The sequence below is a fragment of the Hibiscus syriacus genome, unplaced genomic scaffold (genome assembly GCF_006381635.1).
Source record: "Hibiscus syriacus cultivar Baekdansim isolate YM2019G1 unplaced genomic scaffold, ASM638163v2 tig00112498_pilon, whole genome shotgun sequence".
NCBI lineage: Eukaryota > Viridiplantae > Streptophyta > Magnoliopsida > Malvales > Malvaceae > Hibiscus > Hibiscus syriacus.
In genome coordinates this window covers 1,087,616-1,112,133 of record NW_024063347.1, presented here as the reverse complement: position 1 = coordinate 1,112,133, position 24,518 = coordinate 1,087,616, and the positions used below count along the sequence as shown (strand labels likewise).

The window sequence follows — 24,518 nt, the reverse complement described above, 5'->3', positions numbered from 1 at the left end:
GCTTGATCAAACTAATCTGAAACAAAGATCTAATTTATTGTTTAAACACTTGCAGGAAAGGAAGAAGAGTAGCATTCAACCAGCCTAACATTAGGAAAACAAATGCTTTAGGTCAAACTGATATTTTCATGTAAAATCTAACATTTTGATTAGGAGTTGGATTTGAATCCATAGAGGGTATTGCACACATACCAAATCATTGGTGGGGCTCACTTTTACAATATGGAAAAAATGAAGTTGTCTACTTAGAAACACTATTAAAATAATATCCATTTTCTAAACCTTCAAGTTTCAAAAAAAAAGAGAACAAAGATATTCCTTGATCCTTGCTTGTTATCCCACTAGCTCTATGTTGTTTGTAATCTTTTGATCTTTTAATAAAAGTTTTGGCTTAGGCATATATATATGCCAACAGATAGATCAAATTCCAATCAGAACAACGTAAATGACATTCAGAAACTCTTACAATTAATAACAACGCATACTATAATTACATAAAAGACATTGTGAAAAATAAAGTTGAAGGAAAGAAAAGGAAAAAATGGGGCATGTACTTATTTAGGATCCTGAGCAAAGAGAAAGTTGGTTAATACATCCAGCATAACCTGAGACGTAATGGACTTTGTTATGATCTGAGAGTTAAAGCTAAGATCCTTTAACGGCTTCACCTGCAATAAAGTAGAAAACAAACATATGCAAATTTAATATAGGAGAGGTCTAGAGTTCAGGCAAAGAAAATTCAACATTGTCCTTGTAACATCCTCCATGCCGGGTTAGTGATTAATTTATAAAGTTTCAGCATTTGGTGATTTAAGTAGAATGATGAAAGAGATCAATGACTTATTTGAGTTATTTTGTGTAGGATTGAATTATAAAGAAGGAAGATTAGAAGGACAAAATGTTCTTTTTATAGCAATATAATTTGGGGTTAGTATTATATTAACCACATGGATGTATAGGAAATTAAAACAAGCTTCCAGAGTCATCTTCTTCTTTCTTCTTCTTCATACGTGAGACCCAAGCTAAGGTAAGATTTTCTTGTTAGTGAATTTCTTGATGAATTTATGGTTGATTCATGACCATTAGGCAATAGTTAAGCTTAAGGAAGTTTAAATTGTTTTAAAACCTCAAGAGGAGAAGTATAGGAAGAATTAAAGAAAGGAAGTAGAAAAGTGAAATCTTAGATTAGAGTTCATAATAGAATTGGAAGTGAGATTTGACTTGTCAAGTTAATTAAGGGATGAAGTATTAAAATTGGAATTAGAACACCTTGAAAATTTAGTGTGATTCTTGAATGCCATGTAAATGATGGAATTTTGGGTTTAAAGAAGTGATTATGGAATATAAATGAGTTTAAATAGGTATATGGAAGTTAGGAATATTAAAGGAAGTAAATATGAAGGTTTAAGCTGAAATGAAGTGATTTTCGAGATCAAAATAGGATTTCTGGGCTAGGGGAATCGATACCCATTCAAGGGGAATTGATACCCCCTCAAACGAATATGAATTTCCAGAATGCTAGAGGGGAATCGATACCCCCAGGGGGAACCGATTCCCCCATAATAAAAAAAAAGAAAGAAGAGAGACTAAACTATCAATTTCTTAAATTGGTAGGCTATTAGAGGTTAATTTCAAGACTTAGGCATCTGATAATCATCTTGAAAATTTTGCTTATGTAGATATTGAGCCTAATCGAGTTCCGGAACCATCGACAAGTAGGATCAATCGAGGGAAAAATAAAGAAATCTAGGTGAGTGCATATGCATAGTATGAATATGTATTTTATTCAGTTCTAAACTTGTGATAAGTCTAGATTCAATATTTTGATACATGATCGTAGTTCATATGTGATATATGACATGAATCCATACCATATGCATTATGGGACATGAATATGAAAGAAAAGTTATATGAGTTATATGATAAAGGTATAGAAATAATATGTCTACGTGATATGAATTAGATAAATTGTGAAAGCCCATGTTATGTAAATGAGAACTATAGGTATAGTTGGCATGCCAAGGGTAGAGGGTCTATGTGATCCTTCGGGACATATGTATTCTTTGGAACATGTGTGAAGTCTAGTGAGACACATACTTGATCATTGGCATATGTATATGATTCTTAAGGAATGATATGTGGTCATTCGGGACATATATGTATTCTTTGGAACATGTGTGAGGTCTGGTGAGACACATACTTGATCCTTGGTATATGTATATGATTCTTAAGGAATGATATGTGGTCCTTTGGGACATATATGTATTCTTTGGAACATGTGTGAAGTCTGGTGAGACACATACTTGATCCTTGGCATATGTATATGATTCTTAAGGAATGATATGTGGTCCTTATGGACATTATTATATGGCACTACGGTGCAATTCTACGCGGCACTCCGGTGCAATTCTACGTGGCACTCCGGTGCAATTCTACGTGGCACTTAGGTGCAATTATATGAGCTGTGGTGACAGCATAGTGCACAACCTCACAATACTCACATACCTTAGGTTCTTTGTATGGTACCATGGGCTAATGAACTTACTAAGGCGAACTCATGAATGTGAATTTGATAAGTATATGTGTAAGAAACATGGTTTTGGTTATTGCATTGTTTACATACATCTTATTACTGCAACCCATCTCATTTTGGCAATTACTTTATATTTATTGATATTATTATTATATTATTGCCTCACTAAGTCGATGACTTAGCGTGTGATTGTTTCACACGTAGGATCCGATAAAGTAGACGATCGAGGTTAAGCAGCTGGACAACATTACTCCTTCAACTATCAGATCAGAAGCAACTTAATCAGTATGTCATTTTGTTATGAAAATGGATGTTGGCATGTAATTAAAGAGTTAAGTTGTGTATGCTCTGAATATTTTGGTAAACTTATATTACCATATGTATATTATTGTATTTTTCGTAATATAAGTTCAAGTATTTTACTATTATTTGTAATGAGTTGTGTTTTAAAAGTCAATGTAATATCTCTGACTCGTATCCGGATTGGGATACGGTTTGGGGGTGTTACATTTAATGGTATCAGAGCTATGGTTTAGTCGATTCTAGGCATAAACCAGAGTCTATAGAGTCTTTAAATGGAATAAATGCCAACAAATAGTGAGAACTTCTGATCTGGTATAGTATGAGTATGTTGTTTTGCTAATAGAACAATGTGTTTATTCTTATTAGATGTCCGGACATAATAGCTCCCGAAGTGAAGCGGGAGAAGATAGGCATGCTGAAAGCAGTAATTCACCTGCCCTGGCCAGGCAAGGTGAAGAACAAGCATCTTGAGGAGTGCCTGTGCAAGATCAAGATATGTTCTTCAGAACGTTAGACGCTATTCTAATGCGTCTTCAACCTCCTGCTCCACAAACTCAAAGGATGAATGTAGCAAAAGAGTTGAGAGGTTTAGGAGCTCCCGAATTTAAGGGAGAAACCAAAGAAGGTCCGGTTGCGGCAGATCTTTGGTTAATGATTTAAAAATCATGTTGGATGGTCCACTGTTCTGAAGTGGAGAAGTTAGATGAACTATCTCATTGTTGAGGGGTCAGGCGAGAATATGGTGGACAAACGTCACCATGAGGATGCCCAGTGACCAATTGACTTGGTCTTTATTCTTAGATGAATTTAAAAATAAGTACATTGAGATCAATTTATTCGACAGATGAAGCAGGAGTTTTTGAATTTGAAACAGATGAACCGCTCTGTATATGAGTATGAATGTGAGTTCAACAAGTGAGTAGGTTTGCATCCGAGCTTGTGCCTACTGAAAAAGAGGCTTGTGAATGGTTTGTGGAGGGTTTACGCCCTAGATTGAAAGAGATGCTGATAGTATTGAATTTGTCCTCTTTCCAAGAGGTGATCAATCGTGCCAAGGCTCTTGAAAGAGCTCAGAATGAGAGATTCGGGGATTTTAGAGTTCAGACATCAAAGAGAACAGGTGCTTCTTCTAGCTCAGTACCATCAAAAGGGGAAGAGACTCAGGATTTCGATCACAAGCTAGATCAGAATCAGTTGCATCGTCTGCTAGGGGAGCAAGTCAGGCAAGACCTAGACAGACGCAGTCAGTAGGATCTGGTGCTGGGAGATCTACTCCGAGTCAAGCGAGACAGTGTCAGCACTGTGGGAAAAACCATTCTGGGGCTTGTCGGATGGCTGCTGGGACTTGTTTTCGATGCGGAGATGCCGAACATTTTATCCGGGATTGTCCATTGATTGTTGGTGAGCCTGCACCATCTGAAAGAGTTGGTTCTTCCTCACAAAGAGGACGAGGAAGAGGCAGAGGAAGGAACCCGTCTGAATTCTCTGCTCACCTGAAGTTCGATCAACCGCACGGGTGTACAATCTAAAGACAAGTGAATACTGTGATGACCCTGATATTATAGCAGGTACTTTTCAGTTGTATGATAAATTAGTATTGGCACTGATGATCCGGGTTCTAATTATTCTTATATTACAAGTAAGTTAGTAAAGGAATTGAGGATTCCCTTAGAATCTACGAGTAATGAGATTATAGTAACAACTCCGTTAGGCCATAGTGCTCGGGTGAATAAAGTCTGTAAGGGGTGTCCCATAAAGGTTCAGGGAATTTAATTCCCTGCTAATCTGATGGAATTACCCTTTGACGAGTTTGAAGTGATTCTGGGAATGGATTGGTTGTTCCGTTACTATGGAGATGTTAATTGCAGATTGAAAAAGGTAACCCTGAAAAGTCCAGGAGGAACAGAGATAAGTGTGAGCAGTGAAAAGTTTAATCTCTTAGCAAATGTAATGTCAGTAATGTCAACTAAGAAGCTATTGCTACAGGGATGTCAAGTATTTCTTGCAAATGTGATAGATTTAAGAGCTATAGAGAAAGGGCTAGAGGAGATTCCAATAGTTCAAGAATTCCCTGAAGTTTTCTCGGCTGAGTTGCCAGGATTACCTCCAGATAGAGAGGTAGAATTTCAAATTGAGGTAATGCCAGGAACCGCTCCAATTGCAATGACACCTTATCGGATGGCTCCGAAAGAATTGCAAGAGTTAAAGAATCAATTGCAAGAGTTGTTAGGAAAAGGATTTATTCGACCAAGTGTGTCACCTTGGGGAGCTCCGGTGTTATTTGTTAAGAAGAATGATGGATCAATGCGTCTCTGTATTGATTATCGACAGCTTAATAAGGTGACCATCAAGAGCAGGTATCCCCTTCCGCGCATTGATGACTTGTTTGATCAACTAAAAGGAGCTTCGGTATTTCGAAGATCGATTTACGTTCGGGTTATCATCAATTGAAGATTCAGGAGAAAATATTCCGAAGACGACTTTCAGAACGAGATATGGTCATTATGAATTCATCGTAATGGCATTCGGAGTAACGAATGCACCAGCTGCTTTCATGGATCTCATGAACAGGATTTTTCAGCCCTATTTGGACCAGTTTGTTGTTGTCTTTATTGATGACATACTGGTTTACTCGAAGTCCATTGAAGAGCACAGCGCACATCTGAGACTAGTTTTGTAAATCTCAGGGATAAAAATCTCTATGCGAAATTGTCCAAATGTGAATTTTGGTTAAACGAAGTAATTTTCTTGGGGCATGTGATCTCGGCAGTTGAGATTAGAGTAGACCCTCAGAAGGTTAAAGCTATAATGGACTGGGAAGTTTCAAAGAATGTATCTGAAGTTCGGAGTTTCCTTGGACTTGCCGGTTATTATCGAAGATTCGTTAAGAATTTTTTGATGATAGTGCTGCCTTTAACAAAGATGATGAGAAAGAATGTACCGTTTGTTTGGACTTCTGAATGTCAAGAAAGTTTTGAAGCTTTAAAGAGAATTCTGACGGAAACTCCGATATTGGTTCAACCGGAATCTGACAAGAATTTTGTAGTATACAGTGACGCATCCCATAACGGGTTGGGGTGTGTATTAATGCAAGAAGGGAAGGTGGTAGCGTATGCGTCGAGACAGTTGAAACCACATGAAAAGAATTACCCCACTCATGATTTAGAAATGGCTGCTGTAGTATTCGCTCTCAGGATTTGGCGTCATTATCTTTATGGGGAGCGTTGTTACTTATATACGGATCATAAGAGCCCGAAGTACCTGATGACTCAAAAAGAGTTGAATTTGAGGCAACGTAGATGGGTAGAGTTCTTAAAAGATTATGATGTGATATTTGACTATCATCCCGGAAAAGCTAACGTGGTAGCAGATGCTTTGAGTAGAAAGACGTTTGCAGCTTTACGAGCTATGAATGCAAGATTATCTTTAACGGGAGATGGTGGTCTTTGTGCAGAGTTAACCCTTAAACCAGCATGGTTGGAACAGATAGGAGAATTGCAAAGTAAAGATGAAACGTGTTTGAAAAGAATTGAACAAGTAAAGAACAAAGAGATTAAAGACTTTGAGATTAAGTCAGATGGAAATCTATATTGTAAAGGAAGAATTGTAATACCCGACAATGACGACTTGAAGAAAGAAATATTAACAGAGGCTCATTGCAGTCCGTTAACGATGCACCCGGGTGGAACCAAGATGTATATGGATTTGAAGGATCGATTTTGGTTGTCAGGAATGAAACGAAGCATCACTGAATTTGTGTCTAAGTGTTTGATATGTCAACAAGTCAAAGCTGAGCATCAAGTTCCGTCAGGATTATTGTAACCTCTTTTTATTCCTCAATGGAAATGGGAAAATGTTATGATGGATTTTGTTTTGGGGTTACCCTTGACTCCGAACAAAAGAGAATCAATCTGGGTAATTGTTGATCGATTAACTAAGTCATCGTATTTCCTTCCGGTTAGAACGGGTTTCTCTATGGAAAAGTATGCAGAGCTGTATATTAGAGAAGTTATTAGATTGCATGGAGTGTCTATTTCCATAGTCTCTGATCGAGACCCTCGATTCACTTCTAGATTCTGGAAATCTTTGCATGGAGCGTTAGGGACTCGTTTAAACTTTAGTACGTCTTTTCATCCTCAGACTGATGGGCAATCAGAGAGAACTATTCAGATATTGGAAGATATGTTGAGAGCATGCGTAATGGAATTCAAAGGATAATGGGAAAAGTATTTACCGCTGGCAGAGTTCGCTTACAATAATAGTTATCAGTCTAGTATCAAGATGGCCCCATATGAAGCATTATATGGAAGAAAATGTCGTACTCCATTAAATTGGTATGAACTCAAAGATCGAAGTGTTCTTGGTCCGGATTTAATTCAAGATGTAGAACAGAAAGTTTGAGAAATTCAGCATAACCTCAAAGTGGCCTCTGATCGACAAAAGTCTTATTATGATCTTAAAAGAAAGGAGATTGAATTTGAAGTTGTGGATAAAATGTTTTTAAAGGTATCTCCATGGAAGAATGTGTTGAGGTTTGGTCGGAAAGAAAAGTTAAGTCCCCGGTTTATTGGACCATATGAGATTGTAAAAAGAGTGGGACCCGTAGCATACCAGTTGACTTTACCACCAGAAATGGAAAAGATTCACAATGTATTCCATGTCTCAATGCTTCGGAGATATCGATCAGATCCCTCCCATATCGTAAACCCAAAAGAGATCGAGGTACAACTGGATTTGACTTATGAGGAAGAACCAATTCAAATTTTAGCTCATGAGGTTAAGCAATTGAGGAACAAGACTATTCCATTGGTTAAAGTTTTATGAAAGAATCAAAGTAGAGGAAGCAACATGGGAGCGTGAGGAGGATATGAGGAATCAGTATCCCCATCTCTTTTCTTATTGAAAATTCGAGGACGAATTTTCTTAAGGGATGGAGATTTGTAACATCCTCCATGCCGGGTTAGTGATTAATTTATAAAGTTTCAGCATTTGGTGATTTAAGTAGAATGATGGAAGAGTTCAATGACTTATTTGAGTTATTTTGTGTAGGATTGAATTATAAAGAAGGAAGATTAGAAGGACAAAATGGTCTTTTTATAGCAATATAATTTTGGGGTTAGTATTATATTAACCACGTGAATGTATAGGAAATTAAAACAAGCTTCCAGAGTTATCTTCTTCTTTCTTCTTCTTCATACGTGAGACCCAAGCTAAGGTAAGATTTTCTTGTTAGTGAATTTCTTGATGAATTTATGGTTGATTCATGACCATTAGGCAATAGTTAAGCTTAAAGGAAGTTTAAATTATTTTAAAACCTCAAGAGGAGAAGTATATGAAGAATTAAAGAAAGGAAGTAGAAAAGTGAAATCTTAGATTAGAGTTAGGCAATAGTTAAGCTTAAAGGAAGTTTAAATTATTTTAAAACCTCAAGAGGAGAAGTATATGAAGAATTAAAGAAAGGAAGTAGAAAAGTGAAATCTTAGATTAGAGTTCATAATAAGAATTGGAAGTGAGATTTGACTTGTCATCAAGTTAATTAAGGGATATGAAGTGTTAAAATTGGAATTAGAACACCTTGAAAATTTAGTGTGATTCTTGAATGCCATGTAAATGATGGAATTTTGGGTTTAAAGAAGTGATTATGGAATAGAAATGAGTTTAAATAGGTATATGGAAGTTAGGAATATTAAAGGAAGTAAAATATGAAGGTTTAAGCTGAAATGAAGTGATTTTCGAGCTCAAAATAGGATTTCTGGGCTAGGGGAATCGATACCCATTCAAGGAGAATCGATATTCCCCCTCAAACGAATATGAATTTCCAGAACGCTAGAGGGGAATCGATACCCCCAGGGGGGAACCGATTCCCCCATAATAAAAAAAAAGAGAAAAGAAAGAAGTGAGACTAAACTATCAATTTCTTAAATTGGTAGGCTATTAGAGGTTAATTTCAAGACTTAGGCATCTGATAATCATCTTGAAAATTTTGCTTATGTAGATATTGAGCCTAATCGAGTTCCGGAACCATCGACAAGTAGGATCAATCGAGGGAAAAACAAAGAAATCTAGGTGAGTGCATATGCATAGCATGAATATGTATTTTATTCAGTTCTACACTTGTGATAAGTCTAGATTCAATATTTTGATACATGATCGTAGTTCATATGATGATATATGACATGAATCCATACCATATGCATTATGGGACATGAATATGAAAGAAAAGTTATATGAGTTATATGATAAAGGTATGGACATAATATGTCTACGTGATATGAATTAGATAAATTGTGAAAGCCCATGTTATGTAAATGAGAACTATAGGTATAGTTGGCATGCCAAGGGTAGAGGGTCTATGTGATCCTTCGGGACATATATGTATTCTTTGGAACATGTGTGAAGTCTGGTGAGACACATACTTGATCCTTGGCATATGTATATGATTCTTAAGGAATGATATGTGGCCCTTCGGGACATATATGTATTCTTTGGAACATGTGTGAGGTCTGGTGAGACACATACTTGATCCTTGGTATATGTATATGATTCTTAAGGAATGATATGTGGTCCTTCGGGACATATATGTATTCTTTGGAACATGTGTGAAGTCTGGTGAGACACATACTTGATCCTTGGCATATGTATATGATTCTTAAGGAATGATATGTGGTCCTTATGGACATTATTATATGGCACTACGGTACAATTCTACGCGGCACTCCGGTGCAATTCTACGTGGCACTTAGGTTCAATTATATGAGCTGTAATGACAGCATAATGCACAACCTCACAATACTCACATACCTTAGGTTCTCTGTATGGTACCATGGGCTAATGAACTTACTAAGGCGAACTTATGAATGTGAATTTGATAAATATATGTGTAAGAAACATGGTTTTGGTTATTGCATTGTTTACATACATCTTATTACTGCAACCCATCTCATTTTGGCAATTACTTTATATTTATTGATATTATTATTATATTATTGCCTCACTAAGTCGATGACTTAGCGTGTGAGTGTTTCACACGTAGGATCCGATAAAGTAGACGATCGAGGTTAAGCAGCTGGACAACATTACTCCTGCAACTATCAGATCAAAAGCAACTTAATCAGTAGGTCATTTTGTTATGAAAATTGATGTTGACATGTAATTAAAGAGTTAAGTTGTGGATGCTCTGAATTTTGGTAAACTTATATTACCATATGTATATTATTGTATTTTTCGTAATATAAGTTCAAGTATTTTACTATTATTTGTAATGAGTTGTGTTTTAAAAGTCAATGTAATATCTCTGACTCGTATCCGGGTTGGGATACAGGTTGGGGGTGTTACAGTCCTCTCTTCATGAAAGTTAGTTTTAAATTTTAACTATAACCAGTACATCTCTCTGTTATTCATAATCAATAATGTGCCAATTTACTTAGATACATGCATCATTGCAAAAACAAATACCATGTAAATGTCTCACATTACCTTCAATTCTGGGGCTCCACTTTTATACCCTGTGAATTGTAAGTACATATCACAAGGCATGAACACTCTTTCAAGTAGAGCGCCAGTACGTTTGATCTTCTGAGAACTTTTATGAATTTTTGGTAGCCAATGTATTCCAGCCCCAAGATCCACATCAGTTGGTGCAACTTGAGCCTGCACATGCTCCAGCATCACAGAAAATTCCATGCGTTTCAATGACATGTCATGCCCACCTTCAGGAACATGAACACTTTCAGTACCCATGGCTTTCTCAATCACCTCAGAGCCAACATGAATAACTGAATGAAAAGATCGTGCCAAAACATGACCACTAGCCGCAGCGAGAAGAAATCTCCCCTGATAAGCAAGAAGAAATAATTTTATCGAAAACATGGCTAACATAAGAAGAGAAACAATATATATATCATACAGATTAGAATGTATTGTAAGACCTCCCTAACATATAGCTCGTGAAATCAAGCAATGATTTCATAAGAATATGAAATACTCTAAATATTTACAACAGTTGATCTTTATGATATGCATTATGAAGAATGAATAAGCTCATTAGACGCAAAAGTGTCATTGACTCACATTGGCTTCTTCAGAGTGAAGATTGAATTGAGGCTCGATAATATTCACCATAAAATGACGGGTCCCCTCCTCTTCGGAATTATCAACCTTTTCACTTTCTTCTTGTTCTACAGTAAAACAAACAAGTCACAGCTGTAACCTTTGGAACTAAAATAATCAGGTTTATGTAAATTAGTAAAATGAGGATAATTATAACAAAAAACAAATCTTTTGTGCATCGAACATCCAGGGAAGTTGACCAATCAATCAGAAGAAAAAAAGAATCTCACTAGCATTATATGGAATATATGCATCTCAATTTCAACGTAAGCTTGAGACATACCAACTGTAGCAGTAAATGATTTTTCCATCCCAGCTGATTGTGGTACAGGTGAATCTGATCCCAGCGTCTCCATTTGTTGAGAAGAGGAAGGCACAGAATTGTTTGTAGAAGGGGACACTGGAGCATCCTCTTGAGACATTTCAGGTTCACAAAGTTTCTGTTTCTCCTCGAGTAACTTCCTCTGTGCATACTGCCGAGAAGCACAAGGCTTTCGAGGTTCTAATGCTTTGGCTAATGCAGCACCAAAATACCTCACAGCGTCTCGATTCTATATGTTCAACAGAATTTTAAGGCCATAAAGAAAAATACGCCGACAATTGTCAGCTATAATCGCACTGTATCCATCGTCATCACTAGGATCTGACTCTGCATTTTCGTCACTCTCTCTCACTTTCTCCGTTTTACACCTGACATATGTCGTCCCGAGATTTTTTCTCCCAGCCTCTTGCACGCCGATAAGCTTTCAGGATCAGCCTTTGGGGCCTGCTTTCTTATTGTAAAATAGTCAGATGACATAAAAAATCCCTCATCAAGATGTTTCTCTGTGCAACCAATCATAGAATTACTTTTTTCACTAGAAACTTGCTCCATGGATGCAGACAGAGAAGTTTGACCTATTTTTGTGACACTAGTGCTATCTCCTTTGTTTAAAAATGCCTTCAGCAAATGCAGGTCAAGGCCCAGGTAGACAAGATCAAGAGGTTCACGCTCGCAATCAAAAGTATTTTTTTTATAGGAAAAGGGCCTTGTTAAAAATTCCCTTGTTAACCGTCAAACTACGTAGATATCTCAACGGACATTGGAGGAGGAAAAGAGAGCCCAAATTTTATTACTAAAATCAAAAGTAAATTTTTGCTTACTCCTGCTGGCACAGACTTCAACTTTAAACTTTGTTATAGTAAATGTCACTCCTTTTGCTGGATCATCTTCAGCAAACGTCTTATACTTTATACAAGTAGGTGTGATATCTAAACGGAACATAGTTTCTGTCATCACCCTATCTAATGGCAAGTTTAGGAATTCGTGGAACTCCAAAACGAGGAAACCGAGCAAACAAACGGATTTTGTACGGAGGCAAAGCCATCAAATTCCCAAACTTAGCCAGCCAAGTTAGATCACGTGCATTGAAACTCACTGCTGGTGAAGCAATTGAAACATTCTCAGCCTTGCAATGTGCCTCATTTTCATTTCCGTCCAGAACAGTGGAATCCGACGCTGATGCAGATGAGGTTGTTTGTCCAGTGGAGGAAGTGGGGGTTTAAAAGAAACGTCAAATCGGAGAGAGAGAGCAGTAGATCTAAAATGATCAAATACTATCTCCCGAAACTTCCCTTCCACAGGAAACGCAAATAAATAATGATTCATGGAATAACCAGAATCGCAATCCCAATCCATTAAAACTTCAATGCTAAAGACTGGCACATCAAGGAAAGGAGCAGATACAATGGTAGGAATTTTTAAGCTGCGACTATTTATCAAACTCTCCAAACTGCTCAGGAAAATTTTAAAATCTTCTGCACGACTATCAATGCGGCCATCAGATTGCTGGATCTCCAAAGGACCAGTAACTATTTGAAGTTTGTCAAGCTTTTCATAAGAATCAGGAGATGCTTGAATGTACCATATAGTTTCAGAAATGAATAAAGTGTTATTTCCATGGATGTAATTTCTCATGTCATCCCACCATGGTAAGCTCTTCTCCTTTTTTGGTTGCACCGCAAGACCGGGACCCTTTTTGCTTAAATTAGCCCTACGAAGCGCCACAGTGAAAGCATAGTTGACGTCCGCCAACACTGTTTCATATCCCACACCAAAGGACACTTCCGAACTTTTAAAATGTAAGCGCAAATCTGTGTATGTTTTCATTGGTGGAGTTGTACCAGTGGCTGAGAGAAGCATGCGGACCTTTCTCCACCTCCCGATGAAGACATCATGCGAAATTTAGGGCTGAAAAGCTGTTGCCTAAAATTCAAATAAATCTGTTTCAAGCAGAGGAAGTTTAACAACCTTACACCCTACCTATTATGAACGGAGTTTACCTGCTGGCCCATCAGGAGACGAGTTTGTCTCAGGAAAAGGAAAGACGGATTAAAATATAGTTAAAACACGACGTGATCGAAAATTTAATAAGATAATTAATAAATTCGGTAAAACACAATGTTGTAGGTGGAAAACATGAAGAACTATTAAAAAAATTAGTAATCGGTAAACTTTGGTTACGGTAGGTATCGATACATATATATAAGTATCCATACTTATTATATATAAGTATACATACTTATTTTACTGTGAAAAATATTAATTTAGGATTATCTTTTGAGTAAACTTTAAGATATTAATTTAGTAATTATAAACGTTTAATGATTTATTTTTATGTTATTGTATATATTATTATTAAATTAAAAATAATAAACATAGATATTACATATTTATTATTATATTTAGTTGAAATTGTTAAATTTAAATTTTAAATAATATTTTATATAAAATCTAAATAATAAATTAATTTTTGTGTAAATAAAATTATTAAATTAATATTGTAGTTGAAAAATATAAACAACTATTAAAAAAATTTGAAACATAAATTGCATAACTTTTGTATCCATACTTACTCTAAAAGTATGGATATTGTTTCGACAATAAGCAATGTCAACCTATTATTCTGAAAAAGTATACATACTTATATTGTATGTATCGATACTTTTATTTAAAACTTAATCGGATAAATAAAATAGGTATTATATATTATGTTAAACTATTTACTGGTTTGTTTGAATGCTATTAATAATGTAAATAATAAAATCAAATAGGCGTTACTTATTACGTTAAAATATCTACCAGTTTGTTTAAATGTTATTAATAATATAAACGGTAAAATAAAATAGGCGCTACCTGTTACGTTAAATAAGCATCACCTATTATGTTAAACTATCTACCAGTTTGTTTGAAGGTTACTAATAAGGTAAACGGTAAAATAAAATAGGCGTTACATATTACGTTAAAATACATACCGATTTGTTTAAAGGTTACTAATAATGTAAACGGTAAAATAAAATAGGTGTTACCTATTACATTAAATAAGCGCTACCTATTATGTTAAACTACCTACCGATTTTTTTAATATTACTAATAATGTAAATGGTAAAATAAAATATGCGTTATCTATTACGTTAAAATACATACTGGTTTGTTTAAGGTTACTAATAATATAAACAGTAAAATAAAATAGGCACTACCTATTATGTTAAATAAGCGCTACCTATTACGTTAAACTAACTATTGATTTATTTAAATGTTAATAATAATGTAAACGATAAAATATATAAAATTTAACCGTTTAAAATATTTTTTTTTAAATTCAAAAGTAGATACTTACTCTAAAAGTACGAATATTCTAAATGTTAATAATAATATATCTATACTTACTCTAAAAGTATGAATACTGTTCGACAGGAATGTAAACGGTAAAATATACAACTTAATTATTTGAAATGTTTTTTTTTTAATTCGAAAGTATGAATACTTACTCTAAAAATACGTATACTCTAAAAGTTAATGATAATATATCTATAATAATAATGTATTTATAGTTACTTTAAAAGTATTGATATTTGTTAAAGTATCTACCATCAGATCATAGTAGTATCGATATTTATTTTAAAAATAATTGTCATCCAAATATACGTAATATATTAAATCCTACCGATATCATTAAACACAACTTTAATATTCCAGATTGCAACATACTTCTTTATTTAAAATAATATTATTGGATGCAACCTAATATTTATTTATAACAAAATAAGAAATTAACATATTTTGTTGTTATGGGATTTCGAAGGCCCTGTTAGCTTAAATTTTGAAAATATTTTAGTCTCTACCTAATCAGTGGCGGATCTAAAAATTTAAGAATGGGAGTCCAAAGTTTTAATTTTTTTTTTCTTAAAAATAATGGATATGCAAAAATTGTATTTTTCTTCTTCTTTTTCCTTTACACATTAAGCTAAATTTAATCACATTTCCAAAATAATGAGGATGCATTTGATCTATATAAGGGCTTAGTGCATCTACCACTGTACCTAATATGTTGATAATATTAATAACAAAATAAGTAATTAACATATTTTGTTATTATCGAATTTCTAATGACTCATCATCTTAAACTTTGATAATATTTTAGACGCTACCTAATATGTTGATAATAAATTATATCATCGGATTTCTAAGGTCATATTAGATTTAGAAAAGCGCTACCTATTACATTAAATAATCGTTACTTGTTATGTTATTATGGTTAATAATGTTTAATAATTAACCTATTTTGTTATCGTCAGATTTCTAAGGCTCCATCAGCTTAAACTTTGATAATATTTTAGGCGCTACCTAATATGTTAATAATATTGATAACAAATTAAGTAATTAACCTATTTTGTTAACGCTAAATTTTTAATGCGTCATCAGCTTTAAAAAGACGTTACCTATTACGTTGCATAAGTGTTACATGTTATGTTATTATGATTGATAATGTTTACAGTAATTAACCATTTATGTTAAAGTCAATATTTTTTGACTTATTTTATATACGACTATAATATTTTCGTTATTACCAACATAAATTACATTTTCGGTGAAAATATATAATATTTTTTGTAACGCTTTTAATCGATCACTTATTTAATTAATCACATTATTTTTTAACCGTATATTAGTCCGACTCTAAGCTTAACCTCCATCACAAGACGGCCTTCACATCTACCAGAAATTGCAGAAAAAGAGGAAATGTATAGTCTCGTATCTGAACAGCTAGACTGCCTGCGTTTAAGAGAAGATTACACCCATATACACGAGAAAACGGAATCTCAGTTTCACAACATACAGGATCAAGCTGCTTATAACCTGTATCATCCCGTCAGTTCCACCATAGATCAATGTCACGGTCACATCTAACTCTGTACCTATAATAGAAAAAAGTTATATTCTTTCGGTGCTTGTCTTAAAACCAGCCTGGAAACCTTACCTCCAGCTACCAAACCTTCCGCTGGCTTTAGCTTCTGGCATGCTAAGTAATAGGACTGAAAAGACTGTCTATATATCTCATCTTGCATTTTTTTGGATTGCTGAAGGATCTTCCATATCAATCTCAGCTCCATTTTAGTGGATCTTTCTTTCACAAGAAGAATCATTAATTTCAGCAGTTTTAGGACACCGATTGGCCAAAATATAGTCATGAAAAAAATTCCAACCTTACACCCAACTCAAAGACCTCGTTCTCATCAGACGATAGTGCTCGTCAAGCCAACCCTGGATTGATTCTTCCTCAATTTCAATAGTCAGCTTGAGAAAAAATACCTTCACACATCCAAATTTTGTTGAACTAGGCTTTTAAGGTATGGGATTGGGGTTGTCTTTCTTCGGAGGAATTAGCTGAGTTTTAGCATTAGTAACAATCTTCAAAGCTCGCGCCATCTCTTCAACATCATCAACAATGGCACGCAACTCCAGCCTAAAAGGCAAGCAAATAAAAACATCAAGTGCTTGAATCACAATGTCCAACACAGTAACAACTGGTACTGTCGCAGCAGATGAACGCGATGTACCATCACCCCAAACACTAATAACAACTCGACCACCCTGAGAACCATAATTTACTCGTTTGGGATCTGCCACAACTGTGTTTTTCAAGCAAGTGTCGCCAGAAAAACTAATTGAACATTGTTTAAGATTAAATTTTAAAAGTCGAGTGCCCTTCCCTGATGGCTTCGATGAACGCGATATCCGGCTCTTCGTTGCTTTCTTACTAGCAGATGGACTTTTGAAGGTAGCTTGAGTGAACATGGCTGATAGTATAAGTGATTCAACATGCTTATACGTGAAATAAATGCCCATTCCAGCCACATCAGTAGAAAGAACTGGTTTACATCTAGCACTGTCATCTTCAGATGATTCAATGTCCTTTTTACCCCAATTTAGAGTAACCTTTTCTACACGCAGTAGGGAACCTGAATTTGGTTTCACACTGGAAATGCTTTCTTTCAAGCATTCTTGATTTTCATCTGCCACCTGCAAATTCAGCTCGCCAAGTTCCGAGTGTACTGTGGGTCCTGTACTTGAAATGTCATTAGCCAACACATATGATGACTGTAAGCATACCTGCATTGGAAATCAAAATCAAAATTAGTGTCACTCATTGCTTTATTCCAAAAGGCAAACACAAACTAATTAATGCATACAAAGTGAATAACAACAAAAGAGGAAGAAAACGAACATGGAATCCAAATAGAGTATCATGTTCTCAGAAAAGCAAATAAATTATAAGGTGACGTTTGGTTCGCTGGAATCCCTTGAAATTAGGAGAATTAGAATTCAATTTTACTATTTTCCCATGTTTGGTTTAAGTTTTTAAAGGGATAATTGAAATCTAATTACATAAAGGAAGAGAAAGTAAATTCTATCTATAACATGATGTAATTGAAATCCTTTGGAGGAGGGAATGTGAAATTTGACCATACTACCCTCGTTAATCTTTTGGTATTTGGGTCGGATTTTTTTAAAAAAGTTTGAGATTGGGTCGGATTTTTTTTAATTTCGGGTTCAGGTCGGGGTTTTTTAAGCTTGATATTCAGGTCGGGTCGGGTTTTTTTAAGTTTGATATTCGGGTCAGGGTCGGGTCGGGGTTTTTTTAAGTATGATATTCGGGTCGGATTTTTTTAAGCGTGATTTTTGGGTCATGTTCGGGTTTAGGGTGAAAAATACCTGACCCAACCCCAAAAAAATATATAACTTTACCTTATATATTTATGAATAATTACAATAATACCCCTCTATATAAAATTTTTTTTTTCAATTAAGTCATTGTTTTTATTGAATAAAAGTAAAATTTTTATTATTTCGGGTCGGGTTTCTAATTCATATATTCGGGTCGGGTCGGGTCGGGTCGGGTGAAACTTTATTTTGGTTGGGTCGAATCTCGGGTGGAGGTTTCCTTGTTCTCGGGTCAGGTCGGGTGGACCAAAAACCCGATCCAACCCGACCCATGACCATCCCTAATTGGGATGATTTTAACTTATAATGTTTATTAGTATGATTTTTAGAATTTATTAAAATGAATAATCAATCAATAAAATAAAAATTTAATATTTTTTAAATTTTTATAATATATTGCTACATGTAAATTATAAAACAAACTAAAATTAAACAAAAAAATAAGAAGGACAATTCTGTCATTTTACATTACTGAAATCAAATTCATCTGACATGTCTGCGAACCAAACAGAATATGAAATTGGATTCCAATTCAATTTCCTGCCAACCAAACAGGTTTCAGATTCAGATTCCAATTCCTTCCAGATTTTAATTCCTTCAGAAATATTCCAGCGAACCAAACGCCACCTAAGTGTGACTAGAATGGAATGAAGATATCCTACAACCTAATCTATAACAAAGAAACTTCTTACTTTTGTATAACCATCATAAGTATCCAAGCATTTTGGATAAATTCTAATTTTCATTTGGGTAGCCCAATTAGCAACTATTTTTGTATTCGGAGTTTTCTAAACAGTTAAAGAAGGATTCTTCTTTTAGCAATATGCTGATTTTAAAAGTGAAAACCACATTTATTTCTCTCTTCCTAATAGCAAGCTATTGACTTGACAATACTACCTAGAACAAAAAAGGCACTTGATTATGCATCAGAAGCAAGGTGCTGTAGAATAAGTTAAATATTTTGCGTGATCATCGGGAAAGGGACTAAATGGAGAAGATCAATTGAAATTAATCTAAACTAGGTACTAAAGAACGCTATTCTGCATATACATCCGACAATATCAACGATGTTCTGGGAAAAAGGGATAACTAGCACAGCATGAGTCGCAAGAAAGGCTCAGCCATTTCAGAGATGCCCAATATATATATAAAAGATTAAGTATGTTGCTTACTTGTACAATGGCACATCACTGATACTATAAAGCACAATTGTAATAGCAGGAACTGAGAGTACATTTCCACATGATGGCTTTGGGTTCAGTCGATTGTGACTTCTCACTAGTAGAAGTTTCCTCTTGAAGGACCACTGATTTCTTTTTGGCTCCTGTACCAGAGGGTTTCAACCTCAACAATTTCTTTAATGTACTTATTATAACATTGTACAGAATCCCTCCAAGCTTAACATCTAGTTCAGCTCTAACAGGTGAGACTGGCTGAAAAGCAACAGCATTAAAATAAATAAACAAGCCATTGGACCAAGTCGAAAAATAAAAATGTGGCACCCACACCATGTTTTACAAGTCCAAATGTTAGATCATATATTGTTACAAAACAAAAGAGAAATAAACTGGTAGTAGGAGAACTAGATAGAAATGAGGGGAAAAATGGATTCCTTAGTCCGTTTATGAACCAGGACTCACCTGTACCGAAATGTTGACAAAAGAGAAAAAACCAAGTTTCATTATCTCTAATGCAGAAGAGCCAGATTCTCTAAGAAGCTGAAATAGAGAGGAAAAACAAACGTCAAGAGGCAAAATGGAAGATTATAGTTAAAATTAAAACAAAGAGAGCTGCAACATCAATAGAAGGCTCTATACCTGTATCTCACTGAATTCCAACTGGACATCAACTCGTGTACTCTCCCCAACTTCTTCAGTTGGTTTTGATTTGAAACTTTTCAACTGAATGTACTTGACGTAATTTTCAACAACAATATCATGTTCCCGATGCACAAACTTCACATCTATTTTTGGTAAGTTGAAACAAATCTGTCTCAGAAAACAAATGATAGAACGAATGAATAAAACTTACTATCAGTGCATTCAAATAACTTGAGCATTGTATATTTTCTTCAAAACAAGACAATATAGCTCCATGAAACAAACACCTATCTTCTTCCGTACGGTATAGAATCTCAGTAAAGCGCCTTATATGAATACTTATTTGATTTCTACCATTCTTAGCTTCCTCATTACCCCTGAAAACTGGCAGCCTATTCTTAATCTCACCAACGGTAAGCCAAAGCAGTTATCACAAGCAGGTTGGAACTACATCTTTAATTGCCCAATCCCATAGAACATTAAATAACAATTTTCATGATAGATAAGGAGGTAAAACAATCATGAACAAGGTCCAATACCAGTGTTTTTGCACTCTGTTAATGAAGTACTGTATTCAATAGCAACTTTAATTAGAAAAAGGTTTCAAACCTTGAAAGACAGGAAAACATATAGCAAACTTGACTCCATTGATGAGTAAAAGAACGAACCTTTTCCGGAAAAACAGAAATTTGCTTTCTCAATGCTAAAATCGCAGCTTGTTTCTTATCAGGCTTTTTAGTGGTTGAGGAATCAGCTGTTGACTCTTTACCTTTATCAGTTTGACAAGAATCATCTGGTGGTTTTTTATTCTTGGAGAGCAGCTTCTCATCGAGGTTTACAATAATCTCTCCAAAGTTAATGTCCACATTTCGGACTACTAAACCAGCTTCACTGAATGCAAATTTTAAAAAAGAGAGCATATTTTAGCACATAAAGCAAAAGCCAAAACCAAAAGTACATGTTTAAGAAGAGAAATGAAACCCAAGGGAGCTTTATGCAAAAGCTAAAAATTTACTATCACTAGCCAGCCAACAAAATTATGCCAAAGACTAATGTGGAGGAATTATTCGGCCTCTGTAAAGAAAAATTCAGAGAGAAAAGAAATACCAAATTCACAAGAGAGAGAACTCTTCACAACTAGAAGGAGAAAAAGGCGTTTCCATACTGTCAGAGATCAGCTAACAGCTTGGACAGAAATGGGTAATATGTGTAACAAAACAAACAGATTTGATTTAGAGCCACCATCTTTAGATATATCTAGCTTGATTCCCTTAACTTCAACAGTTGCTTTAGGTGTCTGCATGATTCCAAGATAAAATTAACTTGAGTACATAGACTTTCAAATATAAATAGACAGCTTTAAAAGGAAATTTGAAGCAAAAATTGGCACTGGATATATGTGAAACTGGGCCATTCAGAGATTCTTGAACCTTAACTAGATGATAAGGCATACATGACATACGTTTATGAAAAGGATCAAACTCTAAACAGTTCATGTTTATGAAAATTAGCTGGTAAATATGTCTATTAGAATCATGCTCCAACACCAATTTGCTTAACCTATATCATTACTCATTGTGCCCTATCAAACTCGGCCCAGCTCTCCCTATCTAACATTTATTCCAGTGAACAAACAGACACTTGCACATCATAAAAGCATTAAAGTATGTGCTGCAAATGAATTGTATAAAAGCCAAATTGTTGCTTATGGGGAAAAAATGGTCAAAGACCGCGATTACCTTCAAAGCCAAATCTGTAATAGAAACTGACAAAAATCTTGCAATGTTACCTACAGCCAACAACTTCTTTCCCTTGCCTGAAGAGCTTTTACTTGAAGGCCTCAATACAATTTCTGGCTTACTTATTGACACCTGCAGCTTTAAATTCTTAGAAACTCTGCCTGTCCCAAGTTTAACCGAGGACTGACATGAACTGAGCTTAATTTCATCCACTGATACGGATTCAAGAGCACCCTGAAAATTAACCAAGCAAAGTTTATGTTAGATACCAGTTTTTTTCTTAATCCATAACCACCCATCTTTCCAACTTTAATAAATTCCTAACCAAGTTGGAATCTGATGGATACTCCGACTGTTATGCTTAGAATCCAGAACAGAAACCTCAAAGCAAATCTGTGAAGTAAAATAATATGTATAGCATAAATTTTAGCTATCACATATGGGTCATCAGTCATCACTCATCACCTCAAAGTTCGAACATAATATAAACATTAATTAAGATAATTTTTTGAAGTATAGACAAAAGCAGTTTCGATATATGAATATCTCATTGGAATTATTTTGCTCGAGAGAAGAAATAAATCACATGTGCCTGTTACAAACTTGCAAGTAACTAAGTTTACAGCATATGAAACCGCTTTTATCACCACAATTACAAACAACACAAACAAACAGTAAAGAACGATGGGAAGATTTCCCTTAAAAACAATCCCAAACACAGAATGATAAAATAGAAATGCTTAAGCGAAAAGCTGATTCAATGAACATTTCAGATAATATAAAATAATAATAATAATATTAGCATGGGCATTTTCGAATATCACTAAGCAGGAAAAGGTGAAAAGTGGATGTACTTGCATGAAAACTATCCACGATGTAACGGAAATCACCAGAAATCCAAAGATAAACTTAACCCACATTTTTTTTCCTAGTGACAAAACTTTACTTCTACGGAACCAAAAAAATCCAATCAAATTATGGAATTCAAAAAAAGAAGACAAAGTAACTGCTAAAGAATAAGAGCTCTGAACATAATAACATGAAGCTGAAAACTAGAGTAAAAGGAGGAAAGGAAAACCTAAAGAAATTGAACGTCCGAAAATTATAAAGCGATCGAAGAGTTCATCTGTGGAAATGAGACTGAGTCTTGGAAGCGCAGCGACCGCAAGGGAGAGTGTCGACATGATACATGATCCGATCCGTGAGGTGCTCAGTGATCAAATGGAAAGACTGTTATTCTTTTGTTTCCGTTTTTTTCTGTTAGTGTAACAGGGGTTTGAATCGGATGGTGCGTGGGTGCAGGGGAAGGTGCTGTTTCAAATTCCCAACTGTAAGAACTTCCAGCTAGATTCCTGCTAAATCATAACATATATTTTTTTATTAAATGTTTACAAGGAAATATTTGTTTAAAAATTTCTTAACATATTGAGTATTGACAATGCACATATTTGCTACTTGAACAAGACCTCTAAAAAATCAACATTCTTTTTAATTCCAAATAAAATTAATACATTTATATGATACAAATGGTCTCGCATCACAGATGATCTCTTAACATTAACCATAACAACAACAACAACAACAACATAATAATAATAATAATATCAAGTATTCAAATAATTAATTTGTGTCACTAATGTTACATATAATACAACCATCATTAAGGTTGTATATTAATATTAATATTAATAGTATTTCCTATAGTCATACATTACAACAATGTCACTACCATTTACATATATATTATATAGGATAGGATCATATTACATAATGTACCATTCTTTTAGTTTAAACATATTTACGACCGTTGGATGAGTAAAAATAGAATATTGAGATTAATAGTAGGAAATGAGAAGATATTAATAGGAAAAAAAAATAAACAAGGAGTCAATCTCAACCATCTATTTTCACTCATTCAATGATCTTAAATATGTGTAAAACTAAAGAGTTTTATATTGTGTAAGACAAGACTAAAGAGTTTTATATTGTCATTAAGGTCATTTATTAATATATTGCTAATAAAGTTAAAATTTTAGTCTTGTCTAATCAATTCATCTATAAATTAAGTTATAAGGACCACTATAACTAAATACAATCAATCAAATATCATATTTATAAAAATTATGGAAATGGTGCACTACCTCTATTTCTAATAATAAAAACTCTTTCACCATTTTCCCGTCACCTTTTCTCTCTCTTTTGTCTTAGAGGATTCTTACACTTGTTTTATAAACAACCAACAAAATACTATTTAAGAAATGCATAAAATGGGAAAATAAATGCAAATCCCTATCATAGCACTTCAAAATCTCTTTATTGTTGATTTTATTATAAATTTTAATGTTATATTTAAATTAATACGATTAAATTTTGTTTTTATTTCGTTGCAGTCTGACATCTTTAGGGTATATCAGAATGAAAATATTGCCAAATCTATTGAAACACTTAACAAAGAAAGAAAGAAAGAAACTATGAAAGATATATCGTAGTCGTAGTAAATGCGGACTTCGATCTCATTGTGTGTCCCATTTTTATTCCTCACTATTTTGAGGTTAAGATGCAGCCATTTACAATTGATCTGCGTAATGTCTCACTATTTCATGTTAAACTCTTCTAATATTGAAGTTTGTGCTCTTTTCCTTAATTTGTACGAAATCTCACATGTATGTATTGCTTATTGTACTTCATTCTTATTAATGAAATTTTATTTTGTTAAAACATAGTTGAACCGATAATTCAATTTCACATTCTACAATTATAGTTTTTCATACTAAACTACCCATCAATCAGGCAGGTCAAAGCTTGATATAAGATCATTTTAGACCAAATCATTCCCCAATATTAAATTTTTTCCAATCACTTCGGCGTTTAACATTTTTCAAGTTTATATCAAAAATTAAGAGAGCCTCTTGGATCTTCGTTTTTTCTTGACAAAACCTGAAAGAGAGAAATGATGGCGAATTTAAAAC

The 24,518-nt window shown here is 34.5% G+C and overlaps 1 pseudogene; it reads right to left on the bottom strand.

Moving 5' to 3' along the window:
- LOC120180635 overlaps positions 1-22,469 on the bottom strand; it is a 28,663-nt pseudogene extending 6,194 nt beyond the window's left edge.
- Between the last annotated feature and the right edge of the window lie 2,049 nt (positions 22,470-24,518).